The sequence below is a fragment of the Zea mays genome, chromosome 6 (assembly GCF_902167145.1).
Source record: "Zea mays cultivar B73 chromosome 6, Zm-B73-REFERENCE-NAM-5.0, whole genome shotgun sequence".
Lineage (NCBI taxonomy): Eukaryota > Viridiplantae > Streptophyta > Magnoliopsida > Poales > Poaceae > Zea > Zea mays.
In genome coordinates, this window is record NC_050101.1 from 54,186,771 (window position 1) to 54,214,614 (window position 27,844).

Below are 27,844 nucleotides of genomic sequence, written 5' to 3' on the forward strand. Positions count from 1 at the left end.
AGTAATATTGTTTGTACAACTAAAATCGAGTCTCGCCGCATAACAAGTTTTGACTTTAGATGGTGAGACCAACACAGCGGCTGCTCCCACTCCGAAGGTTCCCCAAGACCCATCGCAAAACACTGTCCATACTTCGGCATCTTTATTTGTTTCTTCATCCTGAGCCCCTGGCGTCCAATCGGCAATGAAATCTGCCAATGCTTGAGACTGGATCGAGGATCTATGCACATAATCAATGCAAAATTCATTGAGCTCTGCAGCCCATTTTCCAATCCGTCCAGTAGCTTCTCTATTTCTCATAATATCCTTCAACGGCTGCGAAGAAGGAACAATAATATTGTATGCTTGAAAATAATGCCGAAGCTTCCTGGATGCCATCAAAACAGCATACAATACCTTCTCCAATTCTGTATAGTTTTTCTTTGATACACTAAGAACTTCAGATACAAAATACACTGGAACCTGTTTCTTGACTTGGCCATCAAGCTTCTCCTGAACAAGTGCTGCACTTACCGCTGAGTGCGAAGCTGCCACATATAACAACAAGGAGCCCCTGGCATTGGTGGAGTTAATGTTGTTAAATCTATCAAATATTGCTTCAGTTCCTCGAAGGCTTTTTGTTGGCTTGGTCCCCATTGAAAGACTTCGGCTGATTTCAGCACTTCGAAGAATGGTAAATTTCTCTCTGCCGATCTGGATATGAATCTATTGAGAGACGCCAGCCTCCCTGTCAATCTTTGGGCCCCCTTTTTTGTAGTTGGTGGCTCCATCCGAAGTATAGCTTCAATTTTACTTGGATTAGCTTCAATTCCCTTTGTTGAAACCAAGCATCCAAGAAATTTTCCCTTTTTTACTCCGAAGACACATTTTTCTGGATTCAACTTTAGACCAGCTTGTCTAAAACTGGCGAAGGTCTCCTGCAAATCAGCAATGTGATTTTCCTGTTTCGTGCTTTTTACAATGATATCATCAACATAAGTTAGCACATTTCTGCCTATCTGAGACTAGAGAACCTTCGCAGTCATTCTGCTAAAACTTCCTCAAGCGTTCTTGAGCCCCTCAGGCATCCGAAGGTAACAATATGTTCCACTAGGGGTTATGAAACTGGTCTTCGGCTCATCCTCCTTCTTCATCCAAATTTGATGATAGCCTGAATAACAATCGAGGAGACTCATAAGCTCTGACGAAGCTGCTGCATCAACTAAGGAGTCTATCCTTGGTAATGGGAATTCGTCCTTCGGACAAGCCTTGTTGAGATCCGTAAAATCGATACACATTCGCCATTTGCCATTGGCCTTTTTCACCATAACAGTGTTAGCTAGCCATTCTGGGTACTTTACTTCTCTGATAACTCCTGCACTGAGGAGTCTTTTAACTTCATTCCGAGCACCTTCGGCCTTGTCATCAGACATTTTCCGAAGCCTCTGCTTTCTGGGTCTGAAGGATGGGTCAACATTGAGCGAATGTTCAATAACATCCCTGTTAACTCCGCAAAGATCATTAGCTGACCATGCAAACACATCTTTGTTGTTGAACAAAAACCTTATCAAGGTTCTCTCCTGTTCTTCGGATAACTGAGAGCCCAACAGCACCTTCTGCTCTGCTATGTCCTCACATAAGAGCATGGGCTTCGGCTGATCTGCTGAAACTGCTTTCTCCCTTCTGAATTTGTACTGTTCACAAGCTTCAGCTCCATCTATGTTATGGATTGCTTTTGAGTCAGTCCAATTTCCCTCGGCCTTTCTGGCAGCTTCTTGACTTCCATGAATAGCAATGGGTCCTTGATCCGAAGGTATCTTCATGCAAAGGTAAGCAGGATGAAGGATTGCTTCGAAAGCGTTGAGGGTGCCACGACCAATAATTGCATTGTAAGGGTATTCCATGTCAACAATATCAAACACAACTTGCTTAGTTCTGGTATTGTTGATGAATCCGAAGGTCACTGGCATGGTGATCTTGCCGAGTGCTACAATCTGTCTTCCTCCGAAGCCACAGAGAGGGTGTGTAGCATCATGAATCTTATCTTCTGGCTCTTGCATTTGTCTGAAGGCCTTAGCAAATATGATATCAGCTGCACTGCCTGTATCAACCAAGACATTGTGGACCAGAAACCCTTTGATGACGCAAGAAATAACCATAGCATCATTATGAGGAAAATCCTTGAGCTGAAGATCCTCCTGGGAGAAGGTGATTGGAACGTGGGACCACCTTGACTTGATGAAGGGTCCCTGCACTCCAACATGTTGTACCCTTCTCTGCGCCTCCTTCTTTTGCTTCTTGTTGGCTGGCTCTGAGCACGAACCACCTGTTATTGGGAGCAGCAGCTTTGGGGCCGAAGCAGCTCCAGTTTGATTGTTGGACGAAGCCATCAGCTCAAAAAAGTGGAAGTGAGTTCACCAGAGGTGGGCGCCAATGTTGGGGACTTGTTCTCAACCGCTATGAATCAAGAACAAGGCAACATAAAATAATAAATGACAATGACCTTCGTCCAATGAAGCATTACTCCCTCGGGGATAATGCATTCTAGACGAAGGCGAACGACAATACAATTACGAAGGTTGAGTTTTCGTAATAGTACGTTGTTAAATTGTACAAAATAACATAAAATATAGAACATCAGAAATAAATGAATCATATTATATTCATTGAATATATTTAAGTATTGGATACAATTATACCTCTGCCTTGACAAAGGTTGGTTCTCAAAATGATGAGATGATGAAAAACCCGAATCAAAAAGCGTGAACAGTAGAGGAGTACTGTTCACTATTTATAGGCACAGGACACAGCCTGTGAGAATTTACAACCATGCCCTTCATGAAAGTCTACAATAACGACTCAAACGCTTATGGACTAAAAGGTCTTTCTACTTTTAAGTCGGTTCATAATTCCGAAGCTTTATGAAGATCAAGCTTCGGTCATCGCACGCGGACAGCTTCAGCTGAAGCTGCTTCTTCCTTCAAGACCTTCGGCGCGACGAAGCATAGTCCCAACACTATCACTCATCCTTCTTGCATCAGGACACATCCAAGTCCACTGCCTGACGTGTCACAATACACATCAAAAGGCTTTCCAATATCCGGTTGGGCCAACACCGGTGCAGTGGTCAACAACACTTTCAGCTGCTCAAAGGCTTTGTTGCATTTCGAGGACTAATCAAACTTAGTATCATTCTTTAATAACCTCGTAATGGGTTTAACAATTTTGGAGAAATCCGGAATAAATCTGTGGTAATAACTAGCTAATCCAAGGAAACTCCAAACTTGATGCACTATAGTAGGTGAGTTCCATTCTAGAATATCCTTGATTTTGCTAGGATCAACCACAATCCCTTTTGCAGGCAAAACATGTCCAAGGAATTGGATTTCCTCCAACCAGAACACATATTTGCTAAATTTGGCATACAGTTGATGTTCCCTTAAGCGCGTTAACACGATCCGCAGGTGTTTTGCATGCTCCTCCTCATTTTTAGAATAGATCAGAATATCGTCAATGAAAACCACCACAAACTTGTCTAACTCAGGCATGAATACCGAATTCATCAAGTATGTGATGTGGGCTAGAGGATTTGTTAGTCCAAAAGACATGACCAAATATTCAAATAATCCATACCGTGTGGTGAATGCGGTCTTGGGTATATCCTCGGGTCAAATTCGAATCTGATGATAGCCCGATCTGAGATCAATTTTAGAAAACACCCGGGCTCTGTTGACTTGATCGAATAAAATATCGATCTGAGGGAGAGGATACTTATTCTTGATAGTAACTTCATTGAGGGGTCTATAGTCCACACACATTCAAAGAGTCTGATCCTTCTTCTTGACGAAAATTGCTGGACAACCCCATGGTGATGAACTTGGTCTAATGAACCCTTTCTCCAACAAATCTTGTAGTTGTGTCTTGAGTTCCGCCTGTTCATTTGGTGGCATATGGTACGACCTTCTGGAAATAGGAGTCGTATCGGGCTTCAACTCGATCACAAATTCCACGTCCCTTTCCGAAGGCAATCCGGGCAAGTCTTCAGGAAATACATCAGGAAATTCACATACAACCGGAATATCCTGGAGCTCTTGTACTATGGCCTCAAAAACTTGTCCACATGCTTTGACTGGGACAGCTATAGGGATGGACAATTGGACTTCTTCATGACCATAACTCAATTTAATGGTCCTTTGGTCTGCATTGATGATGGCCTTATTCTGGGCTAACCAGTTCATTCCCAAAATCACATCTATATCTTGTCCCTTTATAACAATCATGTTTGTAGGGAATTCTTGTCCGGCCAAGGTTACGGGTACATGGAAGACTACTTCCTTAGTAAATATCTGATCCCCAGGTGAGTGGATAACAAATCCCTCCCTTGATTCAGTGCTATGTATGCAATGCTTATCCACAAAAGTCTTGCTCATAAAGGTATGCGATGCACTAGAATCGAAAAGGATAACTATTGGGTGGTTGGCAACGAGGAACGTACCCATCATCACCGGTTTTAGTAGCCACCTGGGTATAATACATTCGTCCAGTCTTCTTCATATTTCTGCCCGCTGGAGGGTTGGCCGTGTTTCCCTTTCCTTGATTTGTGTTCCTGGAAGTCTGTTGTAAGTTTGATTTGTTCTGCTTCGGGTAGGGGCAGTTTTTGATGAAATGTTCGGACTTGCCACAATTGAAGCAGCCACTCGAGGAACTGGGGAGGGCAGGGAAACGAGCACCAGGGGCACTCGGTTGATTGGACTGGGCGGGGGCAGGAGAGGGACGAATAAACACAGGTTGTCTGAAGGGATATGTGGGCGGGCGAGGAGAAGAACGATTTGAATTGAAAGGTCAGATTACCAACCTCGTCCTCTTTTCAGCTCCCTAAGTTGATCTTTCACCCGCATATCCTTTTGACGTTCCTTGTCCCGTATTTTTAGCTTCAACTGATAGTGTTGTGCTGACAGTCCTGCTATATGTGAGGTCCAGACACATAGCTATTTTGCACTGCAGTTTATCATTTAGTCCACTCATGAAGAAATTTTTCTTTTTCAAGTCTGTGTCCACTTGCTCGATGGTGTATTGGGAGAGATGATCAAATTTATTGAGATACTGCATCACAGAATCTCCCTCTTGCTTTAGACGTATAAATTCTTCTAGTTTCATCTGTAGCACTCCTTCCGGAACATAATGTTCCCTGAATGCCAGTTTGAACTCTTCCCAAGTGACTTGATGTCCTGCAGGCTGGATGGCCGAAAAATTGCCCACCAGGTGCTGGCAGAGCCTCGCAACTGTTGGACGGCAAATAGGGGCTTCTGTATCTCGGTGCATCAGATCAGCCCGAACTTCTGTTCCATCACCTGCACCCGTTCATTAGCTTCCAGGGGTTCCTCCGCCTTGACAAAGAGCAGTGGATGGGTCTCAGAGAACTCTAGATAGGTGGTGTCTCGTGGTCCTTGAGATGGACCTCTTCCTCCGTGTTGCTGAAATTGATTTCCCACCATTTCGCGCAGGAAGCGTGTGTTGTCGGCAGTAGCGTTGATCAAGGCAGTGATAGCCTCAGAAAGGGTAGGAGGTACAGGTGGCGGGTTGGGAGTGTCCTCCCCTGTCACACCCGGATTTAAGGGATAAAGCTGGGTGCATCTCATATGTGCGCCAAGGAAGAACAACACATATAATTGCAGAGTGCATAGAGATAAATGTCATAATTATTATAAATGTACTTATTACATAGCGGAAGTCTTACAAAATAAATAATTATTATAAAACAAACTAAATATTATTTCCCTGGCACCGCAAAGCTGACTAGAAGACGCCACCTAGATTAAGTCGAAGTCCTCGTTGGGCGGCTCCTCTTGATCCACCTGTTCTTCTCCTGTGGGGGGTGTGAGACAGCAAGGGTGAGCTCACATACGTTCATAGATCAACATGTTGTGGGTAATAATGTGCATGAACTCACCAAAGGTGGGAGTTCATGTGAAGTGTAAGGATGATCAACAAAATAAAGTTGAAGCTGAGCATTGCTTTTATAAGTTGGTCAAAATTTTATTAGCAGTTACTAAGTGTAAGTAAATACCAAACCATAGTAATAATAATTAAAAGTAATAATAAAATAATTCCAATGCGATGCAAATGACAAATTGAATTTAATTCCATAAGTTAATCATGTGAGGGTCCGAGCTGCTCATGACCGTGAGCACGGCTAGTATACCAGTTTTACACTCTGCAGAGGTTGCACATCTTTACCCACAAGTCATGTTACCATATGCCAAGAGAAGGCCAATCCCATACACCTATACCGAAGAGGCAAGGCAGTGTAACACTACGAGGCCTTTACAAAGTTCCACTAGCTTCAGAAAACCTGCTACAGTTTATAGAAAGCTCCAATGCAGGGATCCCTCGCCTGACCGCAATCGCAGCAAAATCAACCCAAGGACCTCCCTACACTGACCACTCCCCTACTGCCCTTGCCCCTTTCGGATAAGATAGTCATCCACTAGCTTTTCTAATTAATCAGCCAAGGGCGTCCCATACCACCCTTGTGGTAGCACTGTTTTCCCGGGTGGTCGCTCCATGTTCGAATTAACATAATGATCTTAACATGAACAGTAATAATAAACTGATGATAAAAGTGTGATCATGAATAATGTATCGTCATACCCAAAACCACATAAAGCAATAGCATGTACTACCCAAAAAGTTTAGTGGAGTCAAGGTATAAAGATAATCAAACTAGGGTAACCTAAAGGATCACATCAAAATTAACCTATGCAGATCATTATAATTAATAAGAACATGATTGGGTAAAAAGAAGTGATCAAGGGCACAACTTGCCTTCAACGAGCTCCTGCTCAGCAGTCTTCTCCTGCTGAACCCCTGGGTCCTCTGTGGCTTGCTCGTCTACTCGAATCAATACAAAGATACATAGTATAGCAAAAAATAACATCACACCAAACAATAGATCAGAATGCATAATAATATTCTATGCTGCGTAACGAGATCATAGAAACAAGAACCACTAAATTTGGAGTTATATTTATTTAGTTATGAATTTCTGAAGTTATTGAGCACTTAGAAAAGATTAATTCAAGTGAACAATTTTATTCCAAGTTACATGGCTAAACAGTGTTACTAGTTGGTAGACAATATTAATACAAAATTATTGTAACTGGAATGACTCAATTTGGAGTTAATATGAATTTTCTATGAATTTATTGAGTTTCTGGATTTATTTATGTAATAAAAAGTATTTCCTATATTACTTTTACTATTTTCTTGGTTCACTGGACCGGGCGTCAAATTCCAGAAAGGTCAGGGGCCAAGCTATAAATTTTCCCAGACACAGCTATACCCGAGTAGTACTGCAGGTTGTTTTCCCTAAAGCATAAGGGCTTTTCGGCAAAGCGTGCGCAGCGAAGGGGTATCTGACGATCTAGGCCGTCAGATTCAATACATACGACCGGGATTAGATTGACCCTAGTTAAATTTTAGCCCCCATTCGCCACCGTTGGATCCAGGATCCGCGGTCCACAGCGCACGGTCTCTTCAATCACCCTCGGTCGCACGATCGTCGATCCACGGTGTGATTAAAAACACCGAACCAGTATTCCCATCGCACGATCGTAGCCCCACGATAACCATCTAATGGCCACAGCTCCTCGTCTACCTCCTAACCTAGGACGCGGCGGTGGAACAACACAACACGACGGTGCCATGGCCGGACCTCGCGCGCCCCATGCTTCCTACGGCTATCCTCCGATCCGAACTATGCTACACGGAGAGAACGATTGTACGAGGCGATAGGGAACGTGCTCACCGAGGACGGCGGCTGAGCCGATGCTGGCCACGACGAGAGGCGATACCGCGGCGGAGGAGGAGCGCGGTGAGAAATTTTCATCACTCCAATGACTCCCGAGTGTCGGAATACGAGTGCACGCAGCCACCGCCCGTTGGCGAACCCCAATTTCTTCACTGCAGACACCGGGAAGAACAGGAGGAGGGGAACCAAGGCGGCGGCGCGAGCTCCTGCTCCGGCACGTATGGCGATAGGCGCGGTGCACTGGCTTTCTAGTATTTTGCGATGGGAGGAGGATGCGAGAGAAGAGGGAGGAACCTTGGCCCCCAAATCTCTTATAGGCTCAGGGAAAGTCATCCTGGCCACCCGGATTTCGCGCCGGCCGCTTCGCCATCACCCGTGCGAAGTTCGGCCGAGCTGTTGAAGATGACCAACCCGACATGTGGGCCCCAGACGACAGCGTCACGGCGAGAGAGTCAAAGCGCGCACGCGCGAGTGCCCTGTGGACGGGGTCCAAATGCCAGCGCCACAATAGTGAAGGGTTGCACGCACGTAGAACTGACTGTTGGGCCCCACACATTGGCACGAAGAAACTCCAGTTGGGCCGCACGGTGGAAATTTGATTAGTGCGCCGAAGTGGTGATTACGGCCCAAACCGAATTCCTTTCCTCTTTTCTATTTTCCCCTTTTTTATTCTCTATTTTCTTTTCCTTTCTTTTTACTTTTAGATTCCAGATTTGAATTCAAAGTTTTGTGGCGAATTTGTACTAAATTTTGAATGTATAATTTGAGTCATACCATTATGTGATAAATTTATTTATTTATAAATTTATCCTATATTTTATATTGTTTCTCTCTTCTTTTCCATTTTAAATTCAAAAATCAAATTTAGGTTCTAATCCAAATCTATCATTATTATATTTTTATTATTTTTATTGTTTATATTATTAAATGCACAAACAAAACTCCAACATGATGTGCATTCTTTTATTTGGTATGTTTATTGGTGGTCAAGGTTAATCCCATGATTTGAAATATGCAAAAAAAAATGAAATTAACAACACCAGTGGTCAAATGAACCTTTTATATTTATCTTTTCTTGTACATTCTATTACTCTCACTATTTGGGTATTACAAATCCTACCCCTCTTACAAAGAATCTCGTCCTCGAGATTTAGGAAGGACTAGGAAAGAGGTGGGGAAAATCTACTTGTAGTTCTTCTTCTCTTTCCCATGTAGCTTCATCTTCTCTATGGTGACTCCATTGCACTTTGCACATCTTTATCACTTTACTCCTTGTGACACGAGTCAAAGTATCAAGAATCTTGATAGGGTACTAGTCAGATCATCTTGAACACTAAGATATTACATAGGTAGCTGCTCTTTGGGTACCCTGAGACACTTCTTCAATTGTGATACATGCAAGACATCATGTACATCCGCAAGATGATCGGGTAATTCTAGCTGATAGGCAACCTCTCCCACTCGCTTTAAGATCAAGAAGGGTCCAATAAAGCGAGGGGACAACTTCCCTTTGACTTTAAATCTTCTCATGCCCCGGATTGGTGATACCTTCAAATATACGTGATCACCCACCTTAAACTCTAATAATCTTCTCTGGGTATTAGCATAGCTTTTCTGCCTTGACTGTGCAGTTCTCAAATTCTCCCTTATTTGACGGACTTGTTCTTCTGCCTCTTGTATAATCTCCGGTCCAAAGAACTGCCTTTCACCAGTTTGATCCCAATACAATGGAGTCCTGCATTTTCTGCCATATAGAGCCTCAAACGGGGACATCCTCAAACTGGCCTGGTAGCTATTATTGTAAGAGAACTCCGCATATGGTAAACTCTTATCCCAACTACCACCATGTTTAAGAGTGCAAGCTCTTAACATATCCTCTAGTACTTGGTTGGTCCTCTCGGTCTGCCCATCAGTTTGAGGATGGTAAGCCGAACTAAATTCAATATTGTATCCAAGTACTCGTGCAACTTCTTCCAATACCGAGAAGTAAATTGTGATCCCCGTTCTGACACAATTTTCTTAGGCACACCATGTAAGCACACAATCTGTGCCATGTACAACTCTGCTAGTTTGGCTCCTGAATACGTGGTCTTCACTGGAATAAAGTGGGCTACTTTAGTTAGCGTGTCCACAATCACCCATATAAAGTCATACCTAGAAGATGAGTAGGGTAGACCCACAATGAAGTCCATGCCAATCTCTACCCATTTCCACTCAGGTATCTTAAGCGGGTGCAGTAAACCAGCATGTCTTTGATGTTTCGGTTTCACTCTCTGGCAAACATCACATAATGCTACATGTGAAGAAACATCCTTCTTTAGCCCATACCACCAATACTTCTGCTTCAAGTCCTGGTACATCTTGGTACCACCAGGGTGGATGGAATAGTTCTAAGTCATGTGCCTCCTTCAATATGGTTTCACGAAGACTATCGATCTTAGGAACACAAATCCGGTTCATGAACCATATCGTGCCCTGCTCATCCTCCATGAAATCTGGGCCTCTACCTTCCGTTATCAGATCCTTGATCTCCTGAATTTTTGCATCACCGATCTGACCCTTTCGTATTTCTTGCTCTAGGGTAGGTTCCACTTCTATGGTAATTCCTTCAGTATGAGAAACTATTCCTAGATTGAGCCTCTCAAAATCTTCTGCTAACTCATCTGGTAACTGGGTGGCAATAGCTGCATGGACATGCTCCTTCCGACTCAAGGCATCCGCAACCAGATTCGCCTTGCCCGGATGATAGTGAATTTCCAAGTCATAATCCTTCATGAGCTCCAACCATCGGCGTTGCCTAAGGTTGAGATCCTTCTGAGTGAAGATGTATTTTAAGCTCTTGTGATCGGTGTAGACTCAGCACTTGGTTCCCATAATATAGTGTCTCCAAATCTTGAGAGCATGCACAACGGCTGCCAGTTCTAAGTCATGAGTGGGGTAATTCAACTCATGTTTCCGCAACTGGTGAGATGCGTAGGCGATGACGTGTCCTTCTTGCATAAGCACACATCCCAGGCCTTGGCGACTTGCATCACAATATATATCAAAATTCTTCTGTAGATCTGGCATAATCAGCACTGGGGCTGCCATCAATTTAGACCTCAATTGATCGAAACTCTCTTGGCATTCTCCAGTCCACTTAAACTCCTTGCCCTTCTCTAACAATGAGGTCATAGGCTTAGCGATCTTGGAGAACCCTTCAATGAATCGCCGGTAATAGCCTACGAGTCCCAGGAAACTCTGGACCTCTGAGACTGTACTTGGTATCTTCCAATCAACTATCGTTGTTACTTCAGCCGGATCCACAGAAATTGCTCCTTTGGAGATGATATGCCCGAGGAAAGGTACTTCATCAAGCCAGAACTCACACTTGGTAAATTTGGTGTAAAGCTAATTATCTCGTAACTTCTGTAGCACCATCCGCAAATGCTCCTCATGCTCACTATCATTCTTGGAATAAATTAGGATGTCGTTGATGAATACCACGATGAATTTATCGAGACACCTCATGAACACCTTATTCATCAGATTCATAAAATAGGCTGGTGCATTGGTTAAGCCGAATGACATGACTATGAATTCATATAGACCATATCGGGTAGACAAAGCCGTCTTGGGAATATTAGATGGCCTAATCTTCATTTGATGGTAACCCGACCTGAGGTCAATCTTAGAGAACATCGTAGCACCTCTCATCTGATCAAATAAGTCGTCAATACAAGGTAACAGGTACTTGTTCTTAATGGTGACATCATTAAGTGATCTATAGTCCACACACATCCGTTGCAAACTATCCTTCTTCTGTACAAACAATACCGGTGCTCCCCAAGGTGAGAAACTCGGACAGATGTACCCAGCCTCCTGTAACTCAGTTAGTTGCTTCTTAAGTTCTTGTAACTCTTCTACGGATTCATGTAGGGGCGTTTAGAAATAGGAGCAGTCCCAGGTAAGAGATCAATGACAAACTCAACTTCCCTTTCTGGTGGCATCCCTGGTAACTCCTCCGGAAAGACATCTAGATAATCCCTAACCACACGGATGTTGTCACCAACAAACTTCCCATCTATTAAGAATACCGCACGTCTAGTAGAGGTAGTTACTGTAATTTCAACTTCAAATCTTTCTCCTTTAGGGCTGGTGAGTTCTACAGTACCCCTACCACATTGTATAACGGCCTTTGCCTTTCTTAACCATGACATACCAAGGATAAGATCTATACTGCTTTCTTCTAATATTATAGGGGTAGCCCAGAATTCTCTTCCCATAATTGTCAATGTCAATCTATGTGTCATATAATTTGCCTCAACAGGCCATTTAGATGTAATTACTAACATTGGTGTTTTCATATTTTTTAGTGGTAACTCATTTGTGTTGGCATATTGAGCAGTCATGAAGGAATGTGTAGCGCCCGAATCAAATAATATTGTTGTAGGAATTGCATTAATATAAAACATACCAAGTGTGATGTCAGCCCCTTCAGCGGTAGCATCAGTGCTGACTTGATTAACCCTGCCAATAGAGAAGCCCTTGCCAGGAGTCTGTTGCTTGTTCTGAGTTGGTGCACTGGAATTCCCCACCGGACAAGCATTAGCATAATGCTCAATCTGACTGCATTTGAAGCATGTAGGGCCTGTCTTCTGTCCTGTAGGCCTCGCTGGGGTGCCAGTGGGGGCAGCCTGACGAGTGTGGGGCGTCTGTGGAGTCCCCTGTGGAGCGTACTGAGCTAGGCATGGTCCTCCTCCTGGACGAGCTGTGGTACCCTGGGGCGGCACATAGAGAGGGCAAATACTGGTGCTACCCTGCCCCTAGGCAATAGCCTCCCTCTTCAAACCTCCCAGTTGAACACGCTTGTGCTCAATAGCTAGAGCTTTATCAAGGAGCCTCTGAAATGATGGAAATGTGTGAGCAACCAGTGCATACTGTAGTGGCCCATTGAGTCCTTCTGTGAAGTGCTCTTGCTTTCTTTCATCATCAGCCACCTCATCATGAGCATATCTTGATAGTTGAATGAACTTGTCACGATACTCGCTAACAGACATGTTGCCTTGCTTCAATGACAGAAACTCCTTCTTTTTAATCTTCATCAACCCAGCAGGAATGTGGTAATTTCTAAACTAATTTGTGAATTCCGCCCTAGTGATAGTGTCAGCAGCGTCATGGGCAGCGACATATGAATCCCACTAGTCAGCAGCAGGACCAGTCAGACGACCAGAAGCATAGAGAACCTTCTCCCGGTCGGAGCATTGGGCAATGTTTAGCATCTTCTCTACTGACTTCAACCAGTCATCGGCATGCAGAGGATCTGAAGAGCTAGTGAAGGTAGGCGGCTTGTGGCTCATAAATTCTCGGTGCTTGTCCTAGGGTGGAAGTGGGGGTGGCAGTGGTGCTTGCTGCTGTTGCACCCTCCTATCCTGGCGCATCTCCTCTCTCTCTTGGCACATCTCTTGGCGTTCCTGCTGCATCTGAGCGTGCATGTCCGCCATAATATCAGCCATCTATTGCATTATTCGCATCTGGGCTACAATAGTTGGGTCAGTTCCGGCTGGTGGAGGATTTGGAGGATTCATCTCTTCTTCTTGTTGTTGTGGTTGTCTAAATATCCTCCGACTGTGTCGATTTGGGGGTAGATCAATTCCACCACCCTTCCTGGTATTGACCATCTGAGTTAGAAACATATGGTAAGAAAGAAAGAATTGTAGGCAAGGCGAGTAATTACGAGGCATGTTACTTTGGGGGAATTTATTAGCTAAGTGTGTCACCTACTAAAGCTAATACATTACCTTATGGTGGTACATGCTAAAATGCCCTGCTATACTGATTCAATCAATCAAAGAAGCAAATCAAGCATTTATCATAAGAACAAACATCCAATAATTTTAAGTAGAGAAAATAATTTTTAAATTTTGTCTTGGGTCTCATATCTCTTTAGATGGTCATGGATATAGGATTCCAAAGTGTGAAATCCTCATTGTCTAAGAATAGAAAAGGTAAGAATAATCATAGTAGAACAGTAGAAGGTGAGATAGGATCAAGAAAAGTATAGAAAGAATCAGAGTCAGGTAAGTAGGTAAAGGTTTTGTCCATTTCTATCAGGTTTCATCCTACAGTCAACATTTGCTCTGACACTACTTCTGTCACACCCGGATTTAAGGGATAAAGTCGGGTGCATCTCATATGTGCGCCAAGAAAGAATAGCACAAATAATTGCAGAGTGCATAGAGATAAATGTCATAAATATCATAAATGTACTTATTACATAACAGAAGTCTTACAAAATAAATAATAAATATAAACAAACTAAATATTATTTCCCTGGCGCCGCAAAGCTGACTGGGAGACGCCACCTAGATTAAGTCGAACTCCTCGTTGGGTGGCTTCTCTTGAACCACCTATTTTTTCAGAGTTAACCACATAGATGCTCTTGACGCTTTTTGCAATTAAGTCCAATTTGTTCCACATTACTTGAAAATCCTCCAATATAAAAGTTGTTTAGTTTTTTATACTTTACCACTTTGATATATGCATTTTGGTCCAAAAGTGTATATAAATTGAAATCACTCCATAGGGCACAAATTAGGGTTTTTTAGGGTTCCTCTTAGGGTTTTGAGCACTCTAGGGTTTTTGTGCTACCAAATTCATTAAACTCCTGTGAACATTTCTAATAACTTTTGAGGTAATACTCATTTTGGCCTCATATTCACCCCTATATCCCAAACCCAGGGTTCAGTACCCTACTCTAGGGTTAAGAACACTTCAAGTCACCCCATCACACTTGTTTTGAAGTTTTTGCCTAGTGGATGCATCCTAGGTGTAACAAACATAATGACATGTCAATGCACATGATGTCATGCTCAAATTTTAGTTTTGGTAACACCAGGGGTGTTATAGGAATGGTCGGCCATGCCCGACGAAGTGCTTGAAGTCCCTACAGGTCTGTAAGGTGTGGCGCATGTCCTTGTGGTATGGGCACTGGGCGTCGAGGATTTCATCCAGTGTCCGTACCCCTCCACGGGTTGCGCCACGAGCTCGAGCGACAGGTGGCCCGGGGTGTGCACCTCCTCACGGAGCCTCTTCTCCTAGCGCCTGTCAGGCTGCTGGTTCGCGTCGAGCCATGGCACGAGTGACATGGGTTTCGTGCGTCCGATGAGGTCCTGGGCCCGTTCATCCGCGGTGATGTAGAGGTCTGCCTCCCGGAACAATTGTTCGGAGGTGGCGGGTGCTTTCTAGAGTATGGCTCTGACGAAGGCCGAGTCATTGCATCCCCGGTAGAAGTCTTCAATCACCGCTGCCTCGGCGACTTCGGGGATGCGGTTCCTCATGGTCTAAAACCTCTTGAGGTATGACCGGAGGGTTTCATCGCTTCGGCGCCTGATAGATTTGAGGTCCCATGGTTGCGCTGGCTTGTTGGAGAGGGACTGGAAGTTGGCGATGAAGCACCGACTGAAGTTGTTCCAATCGTCGATGCAGTGTCGGGGTAGATGTCGGAGCCACTGCAGCGTATCTTGCCCCAGGACAATGGGCAAGTGCGCCGTCATCACGTCCTTCATCGCCCCGGCGGCCCGAGCGGCAGTCGTGTAGACGGCCAACTAGCCGCCTAGGTCCTGCTTGGGCTCGTACTTGTTGACGTTGGAGACCTTGAAGTTGGGGGGCCACTGGATGGCCCGGAGACGCGGAGTAAGCGTGGAGACTCCCCACGTGTCTTCCTGTCAGCGTTCGTGAGGTCGGTCCTAGGGAGGGGAGTCGGTAGTGTGTTGTCTCGACCGTCCTCGGAATGGGCCACTAGTTGAGGCTACAGCCGACTCAGCACGGGTAGTGCGACTTCATGTCGGGACGCCGTGATCCCGGTCATACTCCTCCCGGTGCCTTATCTCATTTTCGTGCCATTGGTCGCGCGAAGCATTGATGGAGCTCCGCGCGTCTCATCGGCTGTTGATGGCGTGACATAGGTCGTTCGGAGGATGAGCGATGGGTAGAAGGTGATTAGCTGCTTGGGTAAGCAACCGTCGGTAGCCTTCCACGTCTGAAGTTCGTGGGAGGCCGTTAGCTATCTGGGCCAGTACCCTTCCAACTTCACTCGGCGTGTTCATTGCACGAGCAAAGTCGGGGTATAGGTTCTGAGCAAAGTCGGGGTATGGGTGATGACTCCAATCTCCCCCCGATGAAGAGGACGTCGGGGAAGAAAGGAGCCAGCGCTATGGCGCTCTTCCTTTCGTCCTTCTTTGAGGGCGAAGGCATCGGAAAGATGGCTCGGTGTGTTCTCGTTCCCTGACTCGGGGCGTTTGCTTCCTTCTTTCGAGTGATCCGTGTCCACTCCTTTGTTGGCGAGGTGGACAGCGGAGTTTTTCGGGTAGGCGAGCTCCCGACCTTTGGTTTGTAAGGGGTCATCTTCCCTCGAGATGCAAGTGGTGGTGCCACCCGCTGTTCTACTCTGGCTCCCCTTAGGATTTCCGAGGAAAGCTTCTTCTTCGGCGGATCTGCCACGCGGTGTAGAGTTCCCTCTTCATCCTCTATGGACAAGATGGTTCCAAAGTAGAACATGGTCCTGAGGCGAAGGGCAATCTTGCACTTGGAGGTGATGGCCATTGAGCTAGCTCCGATCAACGACACACCCCCTACCTGGCGTGCCAGCTGTCGGTGTTTAGAGCTCGACCGCACACCCATGGTTACCATTGTGGTGCTTTTCGGTAGGATGGTGTTGTTGATTGTAACTCAATGGTTCATGCTGGACGCACGAGAGAGGGAGAGAGAGAGAGACGATTTTCTGCAGGTCGTTTGGGCCTCTTAGAGAGGCGTAATACCCTACTTCCTGGGGTGGATCTATATGTGGTGGGTTACAGGCGATGTCTCCTGAATGGAGAAAAGCTAATGAGATAAGCAGATGGTCAATGAAAATGATGGGTTCCCGTGGGCCTTATATACACGACCGTGGGGCACTCTATACATACATGAGGATCACATGTCTCCTAAATAATAGTGAACCGACTGAACTGATCTCCCAAAAATCTTGCCGACTCATCCCTAATCCGCCCCGACATTTTAGGGCGCCATGCGCGGGAAAGTCGAACGGTTTCTTTGGATAGCGCGCGATTTGACGGAATGCCTGGGCTCGAGTCTGTCGCCTTCTTAGATCGGCCCATTCCGCCAGTAGCTTTTGCCCAGCCCACGAATGGATGGCCTTGCGGGGTAACTGGCCCGAGGCCCCACGCGAGGACCTTTCGCCTTCTACTGGACCCGGGGGATATTTGTCCCCCACAGACACCGCCAACATCGCCATCAACAAGGGACTTCTCTTCCCCAACGTCGGCCACAAATGCCTAATGGCTAAGAACAGCAAGAAGAAGGTACATTCTAGAGATACCCCCAAATACACTACTTCCGATGATGAGGGTAGCTCTAGTGATGATAATGATGACTTAACTTTTCTTTTTGCCAACCTTACTAAAGATCCAAAGAAGAAAATAAATGAATTGATAGAATCCATTAACGAGAAGGATGATCTCTTAGAATGCCATGAGGACTTGCTCATTAAGGAAAATAAGAAATTTGTTAAATTGAAAAATGTTTATGCTCTAGAGGTAGAAAAATGTGAAAATTTATCCAAAGAGCTTAATATGTGCAATGATTCAATTTCTTGTCTTAGAATTGAGAATGAAAATTTAAATGCTAACATAGAAGAATTGAATGCTTGCAATATTTCTACATCTACTGTTGAGCATGTCACCATTTGCATTAGATGTAGAGATGTTAATGTTGATGCTATGAATGATCAAATTACTATGATTAAAGAACAGAATGATGACATAGCAAAATTAAATGCTAAAATTGTCGAGCATGAGTTAGAGAATGAAAAGTTTAAATTTGCTCGTAGTATGCTTTATAATGGGAGACGCCCTGGTATTAAGGATGGCATTGGCTTCCAACAAGAGAGCCAAAGCAACATCAAGCTTAATGCTCCCAAGAACAAACTCTCTAATTTTGTTAAGGGTAAGGCTCCGATGGTTCAGGATGGAGAGGGTTACATTTTATATCCTGAAAACTATCATGAGCATAAGATTAGGAGAATTCATGCTAGAAAACCTCATTCTGTTTCTCATCATGCTTTTATGTATAGTAATGAGGCATCTAGCTCTAGGCATTCAGCTCATATCAAAATGCCTAAAAATAAAATTTCAATTGCATCAAATGAGCATAACATTTCATTTAAGACTTTTGATGCATCTTATGTGTTAACTAACAAATCAGGCAAAGTAGTTGCCAAATATGTTTGGGGGCAAACACAAGAGTCCCAAAACTTGTGTTTGGGTACCCAAGGTGCTTGTTTCTAATGTGAAAGGACCCAGGACTGTTTGGGTACCTAAGAACAAGGCCTAAATTTGTTTTGTAGGTTTATGCATCCGGCAGATCAAGTTGGATAATCGATAGCGGGTGCACAAACCACATGACAGGGGAGAAAAGGATGTTCTCCTCATATGAGAAAAATGAAGATCCCCAAAGAACGATTACATTCGGGGATGGAAATAAAGGTTTGGTCAATGGTTTTTGGGTAAAATTGCTATATCTCTTGACCATTCGATTTCTAATGTTTTTTCTTGTAGATTCCTTAGATTACAATTTGCTTTCAATTTCTCAATTATGCAAAATGGGCTACAACTGTCTCTTTATTGATGTTGGTGTTACTGTCTTTAGAAGAAGTAATGATTCAATAGCATTTAAGGGAGTGTTAGATGGTCAGCTATATTTAGTTGATTTTAATGATAACAAGGCTGAACTAGACACTTGCTTAATTGTTAAGACTAATATGGGCTGGCTCTGGCATCGCCGACTTGCCCATGTTGGGATGAAGAATCTTCACAAGCTTCTAAAGGGAGAACATATTTTAGGACTAACAAATGTTCATTTTGAGAAAGACAGGATTTGTGGCGCATGCCAAGCAGGGAAGCAAGTTGGAGTTCATCATCCACACAAGAACATCATGCCGACCGACAGGCCGCTTGAGCTACTCCACATGGATCTATTCGGCCCGATCGCTTACATAAGCATCGGCGGGAGTAAGTACTGTCTTGTTATTGTGGATGATTATTCTCACTTCACTTGGTTATTCTTTTTATAGGAAAAATTTCAAACCCAAGAGACCTTAAAGAGATTCTTGAGACAAGCTCAAAATGAGTTCGGATTAGGGATCAAGAAGAATAGAAGCGACAATGGAACAGAGTTCAAGAACTCTCAAATTGAAGGATTTCTTGAGGAGGAAGGCATCAAGCATGAGTTCTCTTCTCCCTACATACCTCAACAAAATGGTGTAGTAGAGAGGAAGAATAGAACTCTTTTGGACATGGCAAGGACCATGCTTGATGAGTACAAGAAACCGGGTCGGTTTTGGGCGAAGGCGATTAACACCGCTTGCTACTCCATCAACCGACTCTATCTTCACCGAATCCTCAAGAAAACATCATATGAACTCCTCACTGGTAAAAAGCCCAATGTTTCTTATTTTATAGTTTTTGGGAGCAAATGCTTTATTCTTATTAAGAGAGGTAGAAATTCCAAATTTGCTCCTAAAGCAGTAGAAGGTTTTTTACTTGGTTATGATTCAAACACAAGGGCATATAGAGTCTTCAACAAGTCCACTGGACTAGTTGAAGTTTCTTATGACATTGTGTTTGATGAGACTAATGGCTCCCAAGTGGAGCAAGTTGATCTAGATGGACTAGATGATGAAGAGGCTCCATGCGTCGCGCTAAGGAACATGTCCATTGGGGATGTGTGTCCAAAAGAATCCGAAGAGCCTCCATAAGCACAAGGTCAACCATCATCTTCCATACAAGCATCTCCACCAACCCAAGATGAGGACATAGCTTAAGAAGAAGAGGATGAAGATCAAGATGAAGAGCCACCTCAAGAGGAGGACATTGATTAAGGAGGAGATGAAGATGATCAAGACAAGGAAGATGATCAAGAAATTCAAATTCAAAGACCACCACACCCAAGAGTCCACCAAGCAATTCAAAGAGATCACCCCGTCAATTCCATACTTGGTGACATTCACAAGGGGGTAACCACTAGATCTCGACTTGCTCATTTTTGTGAACTACTCTTTTGTATCTTCTATTGAGCCATATAGGATAGGGGATGCACTAAGATATCCGGATTGGGTAGTGGCAATGCAAGAGGAGCTCAACAACTTCACGAAAAATGAGGTATGACATTTAGTTCCATGTCCTAACCAAAATGTTGTAGGTATCAAATGGGTGTTCCGCAACAAACAAGATGAGCATGGTGTGGTGACTAGGAACAAAGCCTGACTTGTTGCCAAAGGTTACTCACAAGTCAAAGGTTTGGATTTTGATGAAACCTATGCACCCGTAGCTAGGCTTGAATCAATTCGTATATTACTTGCCTATGCTACTTACCATGGCTTTAAGTTGTATCAAATGGATGTGAAGAGTGCTTTCCTCAATGTCCCTATCAAGGAAGAGATATATGTTGAGCAACCTCCTAGCTTTGAAGATAGTGAGTGTCCTACACATGTTTATAAGTGGGCTCAAGCAAGCCCCAAGAGCATGGTATGAATGCCTAAGAGACTTTCTTATCACTAATGGCTTCAAAGTTGGAAAAGCTGACCCTACTCTATTCACTAAAACAATTGCTAAAGACTTGTTCATATGCCAAATTTATGTTGATGATATTATATTTGGGTCTACTAACAAGTCATCTTGTGAAGAGTTTAGTAGAATTATGATACAGAAATTCGAGATGTCTATGATGGGGGAATTGAAGTATTTCCTTTGATTTCAAATCAAGCAACTCCAAGAGGGCACTTTCATCTGTCAAACTATGTACATTCAAGGTATACTCAAGAAGTTTGTAATGAAGAATGCCAAACCCAACAAGACACCCATGGGAACAAATGGCATCTCGACCTCGACACGGGAGGTAAATCCGTAGATCAAAAGGTATACCGGTCGATGATAGGATCTTTACTCTATTTGTGTGCTTCACGACCGGACATAATGCTTTCTATATGCATGTGTGCAAGGTTCTAGGCAAATCCTAAGGAAGTTCACCTTAGGGCCATGAAAAGAACCATGAGATATTTAGTTTACACTCCTATGTTTGGGCTTTGGTACCCCCAAGGGATCTACCTTTGATTTAATTGGGTATTCCGATGCCAATTATGCCGGATGTAAAATTGACAGGAAGAGCACATTAGGGACTTGTCAGTTTCTAGGAAGATCTATGGTGTCTTGGGCTTCAATGAAACAAAATTCAGTAGCTCTATCCACCGCCGAAGCCGAGTATATTGCTACAGGACATTGTTGTGCACAATTACTCTGGATGAGGCCAACACTTAGGGACTATGGCTACAAGTTGAGCAAAGTCCCTCTCCTATGTGATAATGAGAGTGCAATCCGCATGGCGGATAATCCCGTTGAACATAGTCGCACTAAGCACATAGACATCCAGTATCACTTTTTGAGAGATCACCAGCAAAAGGGGGGATATCGAAATTACTTATGTTAGCACCCACAACCAATTAGCCGATATCTTCACCAAGCCACTAGATGAAAAGAATTTTAGCAAACATAGGAATGAGCTAAATATACTTGATTCTCGGAACTTTGATTGAAACATTGCACACATTGCTCATTTATATACCTTTGCTCATGTCTATTTCATTTGGTACAAATGCATATTTCTTATTCTTCTTGTGCCAAGGCTAAGACTAATGTGTTTGTAAGTATATCTCTATGATTAGTCTCAAATTGAAAGGGAAATGGAGTATTCGGCGAAGTCAAGGCTTCCACTCAACTCTGTCGGTATCATTTATCCTTTGCTTTACTCATAAACTCTCAATTGGTATAAACTTTCACTCATATCCTTTATTTTCCAAGGGGGAGAATTCAAAGGCCTCTCAAGTTTCTTCGTTTTTGGCGATTAATGCCAAAGGGGGAGAAAGTAATAGGCCCAAAGCAAAAAGACCGCACCACCATTTTCAAATTTAAAACTATTTCATAAAGGGGAAGAAATCATTTTAATTGCAAAAAACCTCTTGATAGCTAAGGGGAGACCTTCTTTAGGGGGAGCTTTTATTTAGTCAAAAGAAAAGCATTTGAAACAGGGGGAGAATTTTCAAAATCTTGAAAATGCTTTTTGGAAATCATATTCTTAGACCTTTGGCTATCTGCAAAAGAATTTGAAAAGACTTTTCCAAAATATTTGCAAAAAATAGCAAATTGGTGCAAATGTGGTCCAAAATGTTATAATAAAAGAAAGCAATCACATTTATTTAGACCTATGTAGAAATGCTTTCAAATGGTTTAACTCAAAGTAACTTATGCACATCTGTCCAAGTTGCAAACTAGTTATATTCCTCACTTTATATTTGCTTTGGTTTGTGTTGGCATCAATCACCAAAAAGGGGGAGATTGAAAGGGAAATAGGCTTAACCATTTCCTATAATCGATTTTGGTGTTTGACATCCATCACAAACCACGTGGACTAACGAGTTTGCCTAGTTGTCATTTATCTCAGGTGCATAAAGTTCAACATAAACCAAGAAAGAAATTAAGTTGGAGACTCAACCTAATTTGAAGCAAAGACTAGCAATGGTGCTGCCAATGGCACACCGAACACTGTCCGGTGCCCAGGCCGAGCACCTCCGAGAGACGCTTCGTTATAATTCACTGGACTGTCCGGTGTGCACCGGACATGTCCGGTGAGCCAACGGAGCAACGGTCAAATGTGACAATGGTCGACTGCGATAAATAGTAAAAGCGCATAGTGCAGAAGTCAGAGGTCAGAGGTGTGAAGTCCGAACGCACCGGACATGTCTGGTGTGCCACCAAACTGTCTGGTGCAGCTAGACGACAAAGAACTTCAACGGTCATCCACTCCAAACCCCAACTGTCTACTGATGTGGCAAGCACCAAAGAGTGAACAGTGCCCTGTCCAGTGCGCCACCAGATTTTCCGGTGTGCCATCGACAGCAACGGCTAGAATAGTGGTTGGGGCTAAAACTACCCCCCAACCACCTCCATTCAAGCCATCCAAGTTTTATGAACTTCACATTCAATACAAGAGCAAAGGCAATACTCCAAAGACACAATCAAGAATTCCCTCCAAGCTCCAAAATCAACTCTATTGCTTAGAGACTTGAGAGAGGATCATTTGTGTTTCTTTTGTTGCTCTTGTCGCTTGGATTGCTTTCTCCTTCCCATTCTAATTCTTAAGTGCCTTGTAAAGCTAGCAAGAGACACTTGAGTGTGTGGTGATCCTTGTGGGGTTTTAGTGACCCAAGTGATTAAGGAGAAGGCTCGATCGGTCTGTGTGATCGATTGAGAGAGGGAAAGGGTTGGAATAGACTCGGCCTTTGTAGCCTCCTCAATGGGGACTAGGTTCTTTGGAATCAAACCTCGGTAAACAAATCACCGTGTTCACTTGCATTGATCTTCACTAGATTTGTTTCCCCTCTTTCCTCTCTCTAAAGTTCCCTTGCCCATATTGATTTGAGTTTGCTCCCAAAGTTATCCGCATTGATCGAGCAACAATTGGCAAGGTGAACCATCTTTCACACTCCGAATCAAATCTAACACTAACCTCAAGCATAGTGCGTGATTAAAGTTTGTAATTTTCATGTTTCGCCTATTCACCCCCCTCTAGGCGAATTTCACACGTCTGCCCCCACCTCGGCCATTTCTAGCGCCCGCACCCCACTCCCTCTTCCCCTCCCTCACTCACACCCCGTGCAGAGCTCTCGCACTCACCTTAGGCCGCGTGCGAGGCAATGAAGACATCACCGTCATCCGCCATAGTCCCGAGCGTGTTCTGCGATCACCGTCGAGCCCTCGTCGTGTCTGTTGCCTCGGTGAGCTTCGCCTTGTCGCCAGCGACCCAGGACACCCCTCGGTTTGCTCCCTTCCCCTCTATTTCCCTCGATCCATGCTCACCGACCCTTTCTCCGCGTCGCAGCCGCTCTGCCTCTGTTGACCCGAGGGCTCACCACGTCCCTGCCACTGTTCAAAAGTCCTGGAGCTCTCCCTTAAGGTAACTAACCTTCCCCTACCCCTAATTTCCCCTTCCCTGCCCTTAGGCATGTGCAATCGCTTGCCGAAGTTGAGTTGCGCCAGCAAGCCACCCTACCGTGGACCACCACCCTCCGGTGCTTCTGCACCGGTGTCGTGCCCACGATCGAGTCCGTTGTGTCACCCCAGACCCACCTGAGCCCTTTCTAGTGCCCCAAGGCCCCCGACGTGACCATGCCCTCGCCTCCGATGGAGCTCTGCCACAGAGTCGGTCGGCGCCCAGAAATTATTATAGCAGACCTGATCCTACCCGTCCACTCAGGATCCAGCCGCTCGGATCCGCTCCCTCACCTGTGCCCCTATAGTTGGGCCCAGTCGATCAGCCAGCCCTGCCCAGTGCTGCTGACGTCCCTAGCCCACCTGTCAGCTCGCGCTCGTACTCGGGATTGATCTTGGTCGTAGGTCTGCGATCGGATGGCTGAGAACACCTCGTACCCCTTAGTGTGGTCTTTTTGTTAAAGAGACCCTCGACTTTTTAGAAATCAACCCGTCGTCCCTGGTTTTCGCGCGCATGCCCCTAAGTTTTTGCAGAGAAGCCCCTGACCTTTTATTTTATCACAAAAATTGGCCTAATTTTGTATTTTGAATTCCAAAACTTGTTTATTTCATATCTTTTGCATATGAACTCCAAATTGGGTGGTTCAAATTGCACAATGTTCATAAAATTATTCTCTACCTATTTAAATTATAATATTTCACTGTCTACATGTCTTAATTTTATTTCTAGACTATAGGTTGATTTAAAGTGATGGGTTATTTATTAATAGGAAAATAAAAGGAAAACCCTAATGAATAGTTAGATGGTCAAATTTGTGAAAGTAAAGTCATGTAATTTATAAACCCATCCCTAGTATAATTTTAGTAATTCATTAGGATAAATGAAGTTAAGTTATGTGATCCCCGAGATAGGCAGTACTTTGAGAACCACAAACCTCAGGTGTAATTGCCCACCTTAGAACCCAGATTTCACTCTTGTGTTTATACTGTTCTGTTGAGCTTGTGTTTACTTGATTGTGCATGTTTGGTGTACTGTATCTTTGTCATTTTCCATGTGTGTTGAATGAATGATTGCTTTGCATAGACAACGAGCAGTCCGAGGTTTTTGAGTGTGTTGCAGGAGACTTCCTTGAGCAGCAACCTGGTGAAGGTAAGTGTCCTCTAACCCATTATGTCCTACTTAATTGAAACCTAAGGATTGACTAGCTTTGTATTTACCTTGTCCTTGATTACCTTTTGGGTTATTATGGTTAGCTTCGCGCTATTGCTTTACTTTAAATCAATGAACATGATGAGAATATTTATGATACGATGATGTTATCTTGATTATGATGATGAACTTATGTTACCTTTGGGGACTCATGTTGTGTCCTAAGTACCTCTCCGTAAGGACCTATTCGTTGAGACACCACCCAGGATAACAGTACAACCATGAGGGTGGAATGGGACGCCCTTAGCAGATTAATTAGATTAACTTGGGGGTGTAGTTGGCTTTGTCGTAGGGCCATCAATGGGGGTCGGGGCATAGTGCTTGCTCTGCTAAGAGTGGGTGTCGAGATTCATTCGATTTGGTTTTGTTAGTTACCCACCTTAGGGAGGAGTACTGTGTTTGTACGCCTGGCAAAACCTAACGAGCAACTGCACACCAGGGGAATCTTTTTAAAGGCTACACAGTGAAACCTTGCCTACTCACCTTGGTAGTATTTGAGGGTTTGATCGCCCCAAGGCAAAAAGGGATCACGACTCGCGGGTAAAGTGTGCAACCTCTGCATAATGTTAGAAAATGGTATATCAGCCATGCTCACGGTTAAGAGCAGCCTTAGGATCCTCTTTGATTAGAGATACTTTGGATTCATTTATGTTGGTTGTTTAATAATGATGGCTATGATTATGTTATTTGGTACTTTCCTCTTGGAGTAAGTGCTCTCTTTTGGGAATATCAACTTGGGGTTTATCAAATAAAAATTGGCTTTTATTAATGATAAATACCTAACCAACTAAAAGCAACTGTTTTGAGCTTAACCCCACATACAACTAGTCCACTATAGCCAAACAGGACATTTGCTGAGTACGTTGATGTGTACTCACCTCTGCTTTAAAAAACCCCAACCCCAGGTTGTCCCCATTACAATCAGTGCTCAGGCGGAGATGAAGGCTACATGGAGGATTTCCAGGAGTTTTAGTACTACGATGAGTTCTAGTCGTGTTTAGTGGCAAACCCCCAGTTAGCTACCTGTGAAGGCCTTATCTTCTACGTTTCGTATTCCACACTTTGATTATATTGATGACTATGTTAAGTTAATGACTCTGTGGATGTCTTGGACATCTTGATGTAATAAAGTACTATTCCTGCTATTATTTTCAGCAATGTGTGATGATGTCCAACTATGTAATCCCTGTGTACGTGAGTTTTCTGATCCTGGTATGTACATGGTTCGCATTCAGTTTGCCTTCCAAAACCAGGTGTGACACTTAAGTTTTTCATTCTTTTTAATAAGGCCATAATTGGTAGATGAGGATGGAGCATTAGACTCTAATTGCTCAATTTTAGTTGATAGCTACAATTTAAATTTGCAAATTTTTCAAATTTTTCTAGCAAACACATATAATCAACTTGAGAGCTAATCAACTTATTTTTCAATGTTTTAAGTTTTAAGTTGAGCCTTTTGTTTAGTGCATACATCCTCAAAAAAATTAACGACTTCCGCAAGCTCATCTAAGGAGGGCTTTCCCTCACCTTCATCATCATCACTACTGCTATCATCACTAGAGGATGGAATAATCATTTTACCTCTTGCCATAAGGTACTTGTGTGATGACCTTGATGAGCGTGATGAGGATCGGTGGCTTCGTGTCCTTGGAGGTTCATCTTTTGCTTGAAGAGTCATCCCAAGTTTTGACACTTGTAAGCGCCTTGTCTTTGCTCCTCCCCTTTGTAGGTTCGGCCATATTTGGACAGCTGTCCCTGAAGTGGCCCTTCTCCCCGCATACGAAGCATCATCTCTTTCTTTGCTTTTTCCTGTCAATATTGAAGAGAAGATCCTCTACCTGCAGGGGCACACCCATTAGATTAATTTTGCGGATCATCCCCATTACCTTTCTGACGCGTCGGATTGTTTCTTCGTCCCTGAAGGATGATGTTGATGGTTGATTATCATCACTTTCTTCTTCTTCCTCTTCTTCACATGAGGAGCTTGGAGTGGGAGCCTTCTTCTTGCCTTTCCTTTCATCACATGCAAAAGCATATGCTCTTGAAGAAGTTGGCTCCTCTAGTCGACCCATTTTACGCGACATTTCAAATACAACAATCTTTCTGATCACAATGGTCGAGGTCATTTGACTGAAGTCCTTCATGTTGTGAAGAATTGTGATGATGCTCCCATATTATTGTTGTGGCAGTAGGGATATAATCTTCCTCACAATGTCCACATCACCTAGCTTGCCAATAGAATTGAGCTCATTGATGGTTAGATTCAAACGAGAGTACATGTCTCTAACAAGCTCAATTTCTTTCATGGCGAAAGAATTATAATCATTCAAAGCTAGATAGTGTTTTTGCTCAGGGGCATTAGATGTGCCGTCATAGAGCTCATGCAATTTTAGCCAAATCTCAGTAGCAGTTTTTAATGTATAAACTTGATTGAAAATTTCCATGCTAAGAGATTCATACAATCAAATTTTGGCTCTAGCATTTAAATGAATTTCTTTTTCCTCACTCATGGTGGGTTTCTCGGGATTTTTGGGTGGTTTCATCCCGTTACGAGTGGCTCTCCAAACATCTAGATCAACGACCTCCAGGTAACAAGCCATTTTAGCACTATAGGCCCTGTTTGGCACAGCTGCTGCTTGTTGAAAAAGCAGCTTATCTGATAAGCTGGTGAAAAGCAGCTTCTGCTTGTTGGCTGCTTTTAGTGTATTCTGAGAAGCAGCTGAACTGATAAGCTGCTGCAGAAGCTAGCTGTTTGGCAGAACTTCT